The 12,715-nt window shown below is 45.1% G+C and overlaps 1 pseudogene; it reads right to left on the bottom strand.

Annotated features, from left to right (window-relative positions):
• Nucleotides 1-2,745: 2,745 nt before the first annotated feature.
• On the bottom strand, nucleotides 2,746-3,142 carry LOC130475234 (16 kDa beta-galactoside-binding lectin-like; annotated as a pseudogene).
• Nucleotides 3,143-12,715: the final 9,573 nt, after the last annotated feature.

Here is a 12,715-nt window from a genome sequence, read left to right on the forward strand (position 1 = left end):
CCCCAAAGTGCTGGACCATCCACACCGAGAACAAAGGATTGCAACAACGTTTATAACTTTTGGTCAGGGGTGTTACAAATACGTAATATAGTGCGTAGATACACAAAGATCCAATAATGGATACATTTGGATTAGCATATCCTATTAGAGAACCGTAGGCTTTACATCTAGATAACAACTTGAGCCTCAGGCAGAATCGAAGCTACAATCTTGAGTGACACCCCTGGCAGCCTCAATCACTAGTGGGCCCCTTTATGGGGGCTATCTGTACCAGGCAAGACTAGAATCTTCTGTTCTGGCAGCTCATAATGGCGTCTGCCAGACTCATGCTAACTAAGTGATTACACATTAGGGCATCCGTTCCAAGGATTAATACTTCACCCCTTATACCTGGGGCTGCATGTCGATTACATATATGTGCTCTCACATGGTATTGTGCTAGATGCTAACCCTTATACCCTGGGCTTAGCATCCTTATAAGTGCGAGTATGCGGACTGAGCATAAAAGCATACATTTCCAATAATAATGAAGATTATAGGCATTACACTGGTGGTGAAGAGGGACCTGGCAACCCGACTTGCAGAAGCCGTCATCTAGTTTGACCCTGGGTTAAATATAATGAATATCACTCCACTGAAAACTAGGATTTCTGCATGGGGTTTTTAATCAGTTCTGGCCCCATACTGCTCTGATTTATCCACTGATTTCCGCAAACATTTTTGTGTCATTAGTTTTTGCTTTTCTTCCCCCCCTGCCCCCCGCTTTCATTGAGAGAGTATAGTGCCATAGAGTCTACCCTCCAAAGCAGCCATTTTCTCCAGGGTAACTGATCTTGGTCATCTGGAGATCAGTCATAATAGCGGGAGATCTCCAGGTGATACTTGGAGTTTGGCAAGCCTACTTATGAGGTAGGTGAGGCTGAGAGAGTTCTGAGAGAACTGTGAATGGCCCAGGGTCACCCAGCAGGCTTCATGTGGAGGAGCAGGGAATCAAACCCAGTTCACCAGATTAGAGTCCACCACTCTTAACCACCACCACACCACGCTGTTGAAATTCTTCTTACCACATAACATGTTGATTCTTATACATAAAGAAAAAGGGGTTTGGTGTAGATCGTATCAATTTAGATTGTCGAGTTCAGCATAAGATTAAACTGTCACTTGCTAACAGCATCATGGAAATTATAGAGAAAACGGTATGTGCAGTTTGTTGAATATAACCAAGTATGTCAAAAATTTGAAGTATGACATGCAATCAGTTGTTTTTATCAGGTAGTATTTTATCTTTCGTGGTTATTTGTTTAGAGAATTTTTATCCTGCCTTTCTAGTCCCAAAGAATAGTCAAGGCAACCGACAATAAAGACATCAGTTTAACAGTGTAACCACAACATCAGTGCAACAGAGTACTAAAACAAATCAGCACCGTAGATTTCAAAGTAACAAAACCCATTAATTAGTTTCAGAGACCCTCTGGAACAAAAGTTAGTTTAAGTGATGCCAGAAGGCCTATAAACAACGCCAGCTACCTCCTAGAGAAGAAGGCGTTCCATAAATTGGGGGGCAGCAACCTAAACAGCTTGCGCTGGTATAATTGATTGTATTCTTCTGTTATGACTTACGGCCCTGAATAAATGACTTCGTTTACTAACTTCAGTATCATGGTGCACATGTTCCTACAGGCTGTCTGGGCTGGGGTAGGCATGTTTTACACAGCAGATTTAAAATCTAGTAAACAGGCTGCTTGATTATACCATAGGCATCTAAAGGAATATAAAAACCAAGTTCATTTGAGACCAGGCCTGAACTACGTTGGAATTCACTGCCAGTGAATGTATGGCCACAAATGTGGATAGCTTTAAAGGAGAATTAGATAAATTCATGGAGGATAGGTCCATGAGTGGCAACTAACCTTGGTGACTAAAAGGAACCTCCGTGTTTAGAGGCAGTAAACCTCTGAATACCAGTGCTAGGAGTCAACATCAGAGGAAGGCCTCAGCCTCTATGCCCTGCTGTTGCCTCCATTAGGGTTGCCAGGTCCCTCTTTGCCATTGGCGAAGGTTTTTGGGGTGGAGCGTGAGGAGGGCAGGGTTTGGGAAGGGAATTCAATGCCATAGAGTCCAGTTGCCAAAATGGCCATTTTCTCCTGGTGAACTGATCTCTATCGGCTAGAGATCAGTTGTAATAGCATAATTTCTCCAGCTTGTACCTGGGGGTTGGCAACCCTACTCTCCATAGTAACTGGTTGGCCACTGTGTAAAATAGGATGCTGGACTAGATGGACCACTGGTCTGATCCAGCAAGGCATTTCTTATGTTCTTAAGGATTTTCACAGCAAGAGCTTTTTGAATGTTGTCTTCTCATGTGGATCCATCAGTTGGTTAGATGTCATGATCAGGAATATGATACAATTGCTGGCAAAATAATTCTCTTGGTCCCTCTGTAACAAGGGATACGGGAGGGTTTTTCCCCATCTTCAGGGCATTTAGTAGTGGTCACTGGGAATGTGTGTGTGTGTGGGGGGGAGGTAGTTGTGAATTTCCTGCATTGTGCAGGAGGTTGGACTAGATGACCTTCCAAGTCTATGGGTTTGCTACATCCAGTCCTTCTGCACCACGAGCATCCCTCTGGCACATACTTCCTTGCAACAAGGCACTCTGCCAAAACTGCAGCTCTCTGGATCTACATTTTTTTTAATAAGAAGCCCATGTTTATTTGACATAGAAACAAGATTGCAGGAACACCGATTAGGAGAAGAATTTGAGCAGTTTGATTTTGAAGTCTCCGTCCACGGAGAGATAATGTATCATCTCCAGGCCCTGCCGATTGGGGAAGGAGATCTCTTGATCGTTGGACAGATTCACTTTCAGCTCAACAGTATCGAAGGTGATGGTGACCTCAGCTTTTTCACCATGCTGAAAAGGAAAGACGCTGTACCTCTGTTCTTCCCCCCAGACCCCTTCTTGCTTGGAGTTACAGACGATGAGATTCATGTCCCCATGACAGTTGAAGCACGGATTGAAGTGGAGCACCAGGTTCTGGCTGTCTTCCCCAAGATTCACTGAGAAACCTTTGGCATCTGGGAGGACCCTCCCCTTCACTAGGCTGGATTTTCAGATGAGTTGCAGTCAGTCCAGGTTCCATGCTGTAATCTTGCTTTGGGTCCCGCCTGCAAATCCAATCTCAGCTCACCTATGACTCACTGGGTCTACATTTTCATACTGTTTGCTTTGGAAGAAGTGGTGCTGGGAAATGGCAAGAAGCTCTGAGCAAGAAGCTCAGCGAGCTCGTGTTGCTGCTGTATCCATTGTTCAGATAGGCAGTTCAGTAAATTCCACACCACAATGGAAGACCACTTGGCCTGATAATGTAAGCAAAGCATTAGCCAGCCATCCCAGATTACTCTAGAGGGAGAGGGCTGGCAATCCAATGAAAGGCCTGACCTTTTAGCAGTGCAGCTAAGCCGATCACGGGTACACTCTTGCACTGAGTCCAGGCAACACTTATTTGCCTTGTTGGCATGATGCTGCTTGTCTTAGGTGTTCTTGCCTTAAAGGCTTGTGCTGTTGATTTTTCAGTTTTTTGGAAGAATGCCTGCTCCAGAAAAAGGACAAATATACCCTCACAAAGTGAATCTGTCTGTCCCCATAGAAACCCCTCCCATATAAAGACCCATCAAAGATGACCTCAGCCTCCCTGAGAATAAGCAGGCTGCACCATCCTGCTCAGCTGTTTCCCTGGCAGCACATTGAGTCGCATGACAAGGGTGTGAGCACCTAGATCATTGTTTGGGTGCCTTTCTAAAACAGACTGGAATCTACAGCCAACAGATACGTTTGTAGACAGCAGGACCTCACCAGATTGAAGGTAAACCGTTCACCTTAAGGGCCAAGGAAAGCAGGAGAGAGGGTTGGACGGCTGCCAGAGTAGACTGGACCACACCACTATTATTAGCTGTCATATAGAGGAAGGTGTCAAGTTGTTTTTTATTGCCCCAGAAGGTCGGACCAGAACCAACGGGTTGAAATTAAATCAAAAGAGTTTCCATCTAGACATTAAGAAGAAATTTCTAACAGTTAGAGCAGTTCCTCAGTGGAACAGGCTTCTTCGGGAGGTGGTAAGTGCTCCTTCCTTGGAGGTTTTTAAGCAGAGACTAGATGGCCATCTGTCAGCAATGCTGATTCTATGACCTTAGACAGTTCATGAGAGGTAGTTTATGAGAGGGAGGCATCTTGGCCATCTTCTGGGCATGGAGTAAGGGTCACTGGGTGGGTGTGGGGAAGGTAGTTGTGAAATTCATGCATTGGGCAGGGGGTTGGATTAGATGACCCTGGTGGTCCCTTCCAACTCTATGATTCTATGAAATGGCCGCTTTGGCAATTGGACTCTCTGGCATTGAAGACTCTCCCCTCTCCAAACCCCGTCCTCCTCTGGCTCCACCCCCAAAATCTCCAGGTATTTCTCAACCTGAAGATGGCAACCCTAGTTGCATGGTTGCTGGCTCTGATTCATAAAACCATACAGGAAGCTTTAAGCAGCTGGGAAGCCTCCTAAATGAACACAAAAGCACAGAAATGGAGAAAACACAGCAAAAGATAGGAAAATATAATACTATATCAACAGGATCCACATGTTTTATTATAATATACAGCCCAGGTTATATTTTGGTTCTGTTCACTATGCTGTGATTAACTTCCAAATATTGATGAGGGTGGGTCAGGCTCTCTGAAAAAAATCTCTGCCCTGTGCTATAAAATCATATTGTGTAATAAAGAAATATACAGCAAGCAACTTAGGACTCAGCAGAAACCTTTCCAGGAAACTATTTGCAGCATGGAAGGAACAACGCTATTGAATCCAAATACTTAGAGATCCACTCCACAAAACTAGAGACAAACAGTGGTCACCAATCCTTTATTTGTTCTCCATTGGCATAGTGTGAATGAAATCTGTTCAGTAAGACTTTGCCTGAAGGGTCTGCCAGTATCCAAAGGACAAACTCTTAAAGAGCCCGAGCTCACTGTTATGCTCACTCTCACAGATTTGGAACCAGCAGTATTTCCCCAACTCAGAAATCCATATAGAAAAGCAGTCGCATGAATACATGAAACTGCCTTATACTGAATCAGACTCTTGGCCCATCAAAATCAGTTTTGTGTACTCAGATGGGCAGCAACTCTCCAGGGTCTTAGGAAAAGGTGTTTCACATCACCTATTACCTAATCCTGTTACCTGGAGATGCCAGGAATTGAACCTGGGACCTTCTGCATGCCAAGCAAATGCTCTTCTACTGAGCCACAGCTCCTCTCAGTAGGCTGACACCCCTCTGCTAAAGACTTGGAGTATCAGGACTGATCCAAGATAACCTCTTGGGACAAGAAGCCACAACCCAGGCCTGCTCTGAATCAGGGAGGCAGTTAAAATTTAATTGATAATCCAGTCCTACAAGTTTATTGGCAATTGTCTGATCCACTTCATGGGGACTTACCTGTGAGGATGCTTAGTGCTGCATAGGGTTGCCAACTGCCAGGTAGCGGCAGGAGATCTCCTGCTAATTCAACTGATCTCCAGCCGATAGAAATCAGATCACCTGGAGAAAAAATGGCCGCTTTGGCAATTGAACTCTATGGCATTGAAGTCCCTCCCCTCCCCAACCCCCGCCCTCCTCAGGCCCCACCCCCAAAATCTCCCCCTGGTTGTGAAGAGGGAACTGGCAACCCTAGTGCTGCAGCATTACAACAATATCATAAGCATGTTTATTCAGTACCACTGACTTTGGAGGGGCTTGCTTCTCCCCAAGATGTTTGTCTAGGACTCTATCCTTAGCTTCTCTGAAGATAAGCTGAGCTGCTGGGACTACATGCAAATGTTGCCATACTTCTGTTGCTTATGAAACACATTGGGGCTGTAATTCTATGCATACTTACCCATCAGTAAATCTAGGGTTGCTAGCCTCCAGGTACTAGCTGGAAATCTTCAGCTATTTCAACTGCTCTCCAGCCGATAGAGATCAGTTCACCTGGAGAAAATGGCTGCTTTGGCAATAGGACTCTATGGCATTGAAGTCCCTCCCCTCCCCAAACCCTGCCCTCCTCAGGCTCCGCCTCCCAAATATCCTGCCGGTAGTGAAGAGGCAACCCTAAGTAAATCCCATTCAAATCAGTGGAAACTCCTGAACCAATAGATCTAGCTGTGGAATGTCAGCAATTTAGAACAGGAGAAGACAGAATTTATGTTTCGGGAAGCTATTTAATATTTTCTCAAGAACTTTGAAAGCTACCCATCACAAAATGGAGCAAGAGTCCAACAGCACCTTAAAGACGGTGCTACTGGACTCTTGCTCTTTTCTACTACTGCAGACAGACTATCACGGCTACCCTCTGTGAATCATCACAAAATGGAAATTAAATAGGTGGACCAAGTCATGAAGTGAAGGCTGCAGTTGCCAAACTCCAGGTGGGGCCCAGAGTTTTCTTGGAATTACAACTGATTTTCAGACTAGGTCCGTTCCATTAAAGGAAATGATTGCTTGAGAGGGTTGTCTCTATGACATCACATCTCAACAAAGGTCCCTCCACTCCATAAACACCACTCCCAAAGCTCCAGGAATATCTCAAGCCACAGCTGACAACTTTTAAGATTATACAAAATTGCACTTTTCCAGAGCAGGACTGCAGTACTCAGGTGGGGGAAACGATTCTGCTGTTTTCCCAAAGCACCCCTCCCCCAATTCTAACTTGCCTCCCAGTGCAAAAATATACAGTTATGCCTTTCAGTTATGAGAGCCAGCGTGGTGTAGTGGTTAAGAGTGGTGGACTCTCATCTGGAGAACCAGGTTTGTTTCCCCATTCCTACATATGAAGCCTGCTGGGTGGCCTTGGGTCAGTCACAGTTTTCTCATAACTCTCCCTGCTCCACCTATAGGGTTGCCAACCTCCAGGTACTAGCTGGAGATCTCCTGCTATTACAACTGATCTCCAGCTGATAGAGATCAGTTCACCTGGAGAAAATGGCCGCTTTGGCGATTGGACTCTATGGCATTGAAGTCCCTCCCCCTCCCCAAACCCCACCCTCCTCAGGCTCCACCCCAAAATCTCCTGCTGGTCGTAAAGAGGGGCCTGGCAACCTACCTCACCATGTGCCTGTGGTGGGAAGGTGATTATAGGCCACTTTGAGAGTCCTTACAGTAAAGAAAAGCGGGGTAAACAAACCAACTCTTCTTCTTTTCCTGGAAGAGGCCAATAGCAGCTTTGATGCAGGGTGTAAGAGTTGACAGCATGTTCTTTTACTGTCCAGAGCATGGATATGCATGTATGTGCGCCCACAAAGCAGGGGGAGAAGTGGATGGGAAAGGGTGCTCGTGCTGTCATTTCCCCACCCAGGACAAAGTTGTGTGCTGCCTCCTTCACAGGAAAGAGGAGAAAAGCTGCAGCAGTAATATTAATGGGAGGGATAAGAGTGATTACAGCATCACTAGCAAAGGGCTCTTGTTAATTGCTTGGAGTGTGAGTAGCAAGCAGTCACCCTCACCTTCCTATTCATAAAATAGGGAGAATGTTGGTCAAACTTACAAAGCTGATATAGGCATTACTTTCATAATATATGTAAAGTAGCTTGTATAACTTTAAAAAAGAGCTAGCATCTCTGCATATTTCTGTGGTATAAATCAGGTGTTCCTGGCAAAAGCAGGCTTGGCAAGCAGGACTTGCAAAACAAGTAAAAACAACGCTACCCAGGATAGAACCCCGCTCAGTTTTATACGCTGCATCTGCACGTCCCATCATTTGGCAGCAGAGCTACACTGGTAGCTACCCACCTATTGTAGAACGCTATGCAATGTCTGGTAGAATCTGACAACTGATTAAAAAAACATTAGGATGGTAGTTCCATCAAATAAAGAAAGGAACATTTTAAATTCTCCGGGTTAGGGACATTTACAGAGGCCAGCTCCATGCTCCGGTGTAGAATTTTTTTCCATCTATCATCGCAGCATCCTATTTCTTTACCCTTACACTCCACCACTTTATCGCCATTTCCCCTATCCCTACGCTACTTTGGGAGGACAACCCGACAGAATCGAGCATTCCAAAGTTTACATAGTTTCATGTATGCTAGAATGCTCAATTCTGTCGGGGTGTCCTGAAAATGACCCTTTTCATCATTTGAGCATGTCAGCTAATTTTAGCTAAGTGAAAATGCTGAGCTTCTATATTACAGAATTTGGAGTTCATTGGGGTGGAAGAAAAAAGTGTGTGCTGTGCGTGTTTGTGTGTAGGAAGGGATCTAACCCACATGCAATCTTCACTTTAAGCCTTTCCTTCCCCCATTGCTTAGTGCCAGTGCCCAAGAATAAGATCCATTTGTAAATTGGGCCATTTGTAACCACTCATTTACATGGTATAACTTACTGGCATACTTTTGAATACACCATTTAGGCTGTGCAGGCACTTCATTACCAATTATGCAAGGGCTGGTAGCCCAGGGTGAGGTGGCATTACTGGTACATGGCTTAAATGTTTCTATGCGCAGTTACAGAGCAGAGGGAAAAGTAAGAGTCATTTGCTTCAGTTACGGGAGGCTCATCTAGTTCCAAGATACTAAGCTCCTTGTAAATTAGTTCAAAGAAACACCCACTGTATTAATATTCACACCACTGTTACTTTCCTACAGGAAACTGAAGACACCTGAAAATATGGACAGTTTTGCATGCTTATCAGGCTATCACAGCATGCATCAAGACAAATATTAACAGAGGCTGTGGTGAGATAGCTCCATCTGCAGTATAACAATCCTGGAGCACCTTAGAGACTAACCAGTGTATTACAGCATAAACCTTAATGGGTTTCAGCATGCTGTATCAGATGCAGATTGCTGGCTTGTGTAGCATTCTGGCCAGCCTGCTAACCCCACACAAATGTCAAGGGCAGAGAAGGCCCCACTCCACAGATAGCCACTTATGAGAAACGTATGGAAAAGAGCAGATCCAAAAGCTGCAGAAAAGTGTGGCTTGACAGTTATCTCTTTCTCATTTCACTGCAAGCAGCTCTTTGTGGTGGAAGGGTTCCCTGAGGACAAGCAACAGCTATGATTAGCATCAGCAGCAATTCCAAAGTGGGGAGGGGGCAGTAATTTAGTTCAGGTGAGGCAATTACTGACAATCCGCTGTTTTGGAGTGCCACTTGGCAAGCAAACGGAATTCCAAACAGGTAGGTCTCACATATCAAAGAAGGAAGCTTGTTCCAAAAGGTAATATACTCCCTGCACATCCTCACCTTACAAGCCTCCGTTGTAGGGCTGGGAGCTGAAAATATTTCAGTTACAGCCCCTTTAAAAATCATTCACCCTTGAAACAAGTTGAAACAGTCAGCTAAGCCCAGTGCTACAAGCTTCCCCGGTAAACTTCTTCTCTGTGCTAGTCTGATAGGGCCCATAGTTTGTCAGATGTTTGTGTTCCCAAGTGTTTGCATCCAATATCCCACAAGGCATTGAACGCCCAGGAGAAAACTCAGAGCAACGAGTAGCAAATTAATGAACGGAAGCAATTTATTTAATCAATTAAAAGGGAAATTTAATGGCATGGTTAGAACCAAGTATTTTTAGAATTGAAACCGTACAGCCCGGGGCTTGCTAGGTACGCAGAGAAGAATGATGCTTCAGTGTGTTACGATGCTGTAAGGAAGTCATTACTTACAAAAATAGAAGGGTTCAAAGCACAGGAACCATCCCACACTGTCTGAAAGCTGATCCTATAGGTCACTCCAGTACAGATGTGTAGAAAAATTGTTTTCCCCTCAATGAATTGTTGTTCTTTTATGCCCCTCAATACTGTCTCACCACAAGAAAGCCAGCATAGCATAGTGGCTAGAGCAGTGGTCGCCAAACTCATTAGTCAACAGAGCCAAATATCAACAGTATGACGATTGAGATTTCTTTTGAGAGCCAAATTTCTTAAACTTCAACTATAGTGGTAGGTACACTGTTTATTAACTTAATAAACTTTAATTAAAGTTTTAGGTCTAAATTATAGGTACACTGAATAAAACTTGATATCATACTTAAGTGATCTTATTTGTTGATAAAAATTAAACTGTAAGTAAGGTATCCATAAAATTAAATTATGACAATGACTGACAAACACTGTACATTTTCCCCATCTGCATTCTCAAAACTCTGCAGGGGAGCTTATTGTTGAGTTTTGAGAATCTGGATGGGGAAAATGTGCATCTGAGTGGCAAATCCAAGACAAAAACTTCCCATTCATAAATGGCCAATAACCCCCCATGCAGAGTTTTGAGAATCTGGATGGGGAAAATGTGCATGAATCAAACATGACTTCCCCCCGCCCCCGGGCCCCGACCTTGTCCTCCGCCTCGCTGCCGCTGCCGCCTGGGCTCCTTCCTTCCCTCCCCGTCCGTCCGCCCCTCCTTAGCGCCTCGGCCTCCTCCGCCAGCCAAAACCAGCGTGAAAAATCCTGCTCACTGATTGGCTGCCGCTGCCGCCCCTCGAGCGCCGTGTGCAAAACCCGGCCGCGCTGAGGGGAGGGAAAGGGGGGAGGGGGGAGGAGTGCACTTTACCTCACACACCGCCCCTCTTGTGGGGGGGGGGGAATAATCCCCAAATGGGGCGGTGAGGTTTCGTGGTCGACTTTTTGGGGGGGCGCGCCTCTTCCTCCTCCTCAGAAACGTTTGGATTTCCAGAGCCGCACTCAAGAGGCCAGAGAGCCGCATGCGGCTCGCGAGCCGCAGTTTGCCGACCACTGGCTAGAGTGTCAGGCTAGGATCTGGAAGGCCCAGGTTCAAATCCCCACTCTGTCATGGAAGCTTGTTGGGTAACCTTGGGCCAGTCAAACACCCCCAGTCTCACAGGAGTATTCTGAAGATAGAATGTTGTAAGCTACTTTGGGTCCCCCCCTTGGGGGAGAAAAGTGGGGAATAAATGAAGTAAATAACAGAGGTACTCTGATAAAACTGCGGGGGGGGGGGGGACAGAGAACTGATGGCCTCAGGTTTTTTTCCTAGACGTTTGCCCATTTTCAATTCCAAGATTCCGTCAGATAAAGCTGTTCCTGAATGAACAGAAGAGCTGACTCGGGTGGCTCATTTAACAGTAATTCTGTGCCAACTAGTCTAAGGTTTCATCTCCTCCTCGGCACTGAATTTTTGAGCCAGCAACAGCAAGTTCATGGCAACCCAGTGATTCAGCAACCCACTGACGTCCAATCAAAATTCAAGCCCCTTGTAAGGCTCCGGCAACATTCCACTGAAAACCAACAGAAGGAAGTCCTCATTTCCACATCAGGGGGCTCCTCTGAGCAACCTCCTGGTATTCCTAACTGTGTGTGTAAAGTGCCGTCAAGTTGCAGCCAACTTATGGCGACCCCTTTTGGGGTTTTCATGGCAAGAGACTAACAGAGGTGGTTTGCCAGTGCCTTCCTCTGCACAGCAACCCTGGCATTCCTTGGTGGTCTCCCACCCAAACACTAACCAGGGCTGACTAGGAGACTCCATTTCAGGTGCAGTTGTCTGGTGGCGAGTTAAAACAGGTCTCATAAATGTACACACACAAGATTATAATGTATTTGCTCTCAAGTGCTTGGAGACACAGATAAGGTTTATATCAAATATGTGGAGCCCAGGTGATAGATAACTACATTTTAGAGTCTCAAAAGAAACCACTTAGCTACAACAGAGATGCTGTAATGGAACGCGTTAAAAAAAAAGATTAGAGCAAAATTACACCCATAAACTAAGGCGGAATCATTTAATGGCCCTGGAAGTGTCAGGAAACAGCAAGTTTGCCTTTAGATACTCAGCAGCAAATTAAGCGAGCCAGAGCTTGCAAAGACATTCGGTGCAAATTACAGCAAGAACACTTAACAATTTCAAACTCGTCTGACATGCTGTGAGTTCAAACACACCAACTCTCAATAATCCAGACTCTGCACAAATGGTTTATTTAATGGATTAGTTTCCAGTCCTATGACTAACACGCAGAAGTTTTGACTCTGTTCCTAAACCCACTTGCCAGGGCAACGTCCTTAGATGAAATGGAACTTCTAAGCATACGCAACCCTAGCATGAGATATTAATAATGACTGCAATGTGGGAGTTTAAAACTAAAGAACTAGTACCACCTTGTGGGGAATCGTTATTAGGTTCACGCTGTGGAGGCTTGAGAAGGCAGGAACTTAAGCTTGAATTCTAAAAAAATACATGTTCTGTGTATTCTATGCTGACAAGAAATGATGAAAGCATCGATTTGCACCCTCTGATCCATACAACAGGGAGAGTTCATTTGCCTGTACATTTTGCATCAGATAGTGGTCCAAGACATTGGACGTACAAAAGGTCAATTTTTCATCAGAGACAATACATGATTAGGCTGGATTAGGGGGTACCCCTAAATTTCTTCTCCCACCCTAGCAGTGAATAGTCACACATCCCAAACTTGATCTGCTCCACAGCAACACAATCAGTATGAGTCAGCTTCCATTCCAGGCTGATATATTCTCCCCCTCCCCTTTTTAACAGAGAAACCCAATAGGCGAAAGGGTTCTTGGCCAGTAGAAATGTGATGAAATCATTTTCAGGCCATCATAGTTAGGAGTGAAGAGAACCAGGGATTCTACAGCAGCGGGGGAGAGAATACACTTTCCACGTAAAGGACAGCTGGATTTCCTTCCTACAGGAGGGCAGCAAGGGTCAGCTGTAGTAGAAA

The sequence above is a fragment of the Euleptes europaea genome, chromosome 1, assembly GCF_029931775.1.
Source record: "Euleptes europaea isolate rEulEur1 chromosome 1, rEulEur1.hap1, whole genome shotgun sequence".
Lineage (NCBI taxonomy): Eukaryota > Metazoa > Chordata > Lepidosauria > Squamata > Sphaerodactylidae > Euleptes > Euleptes europaea.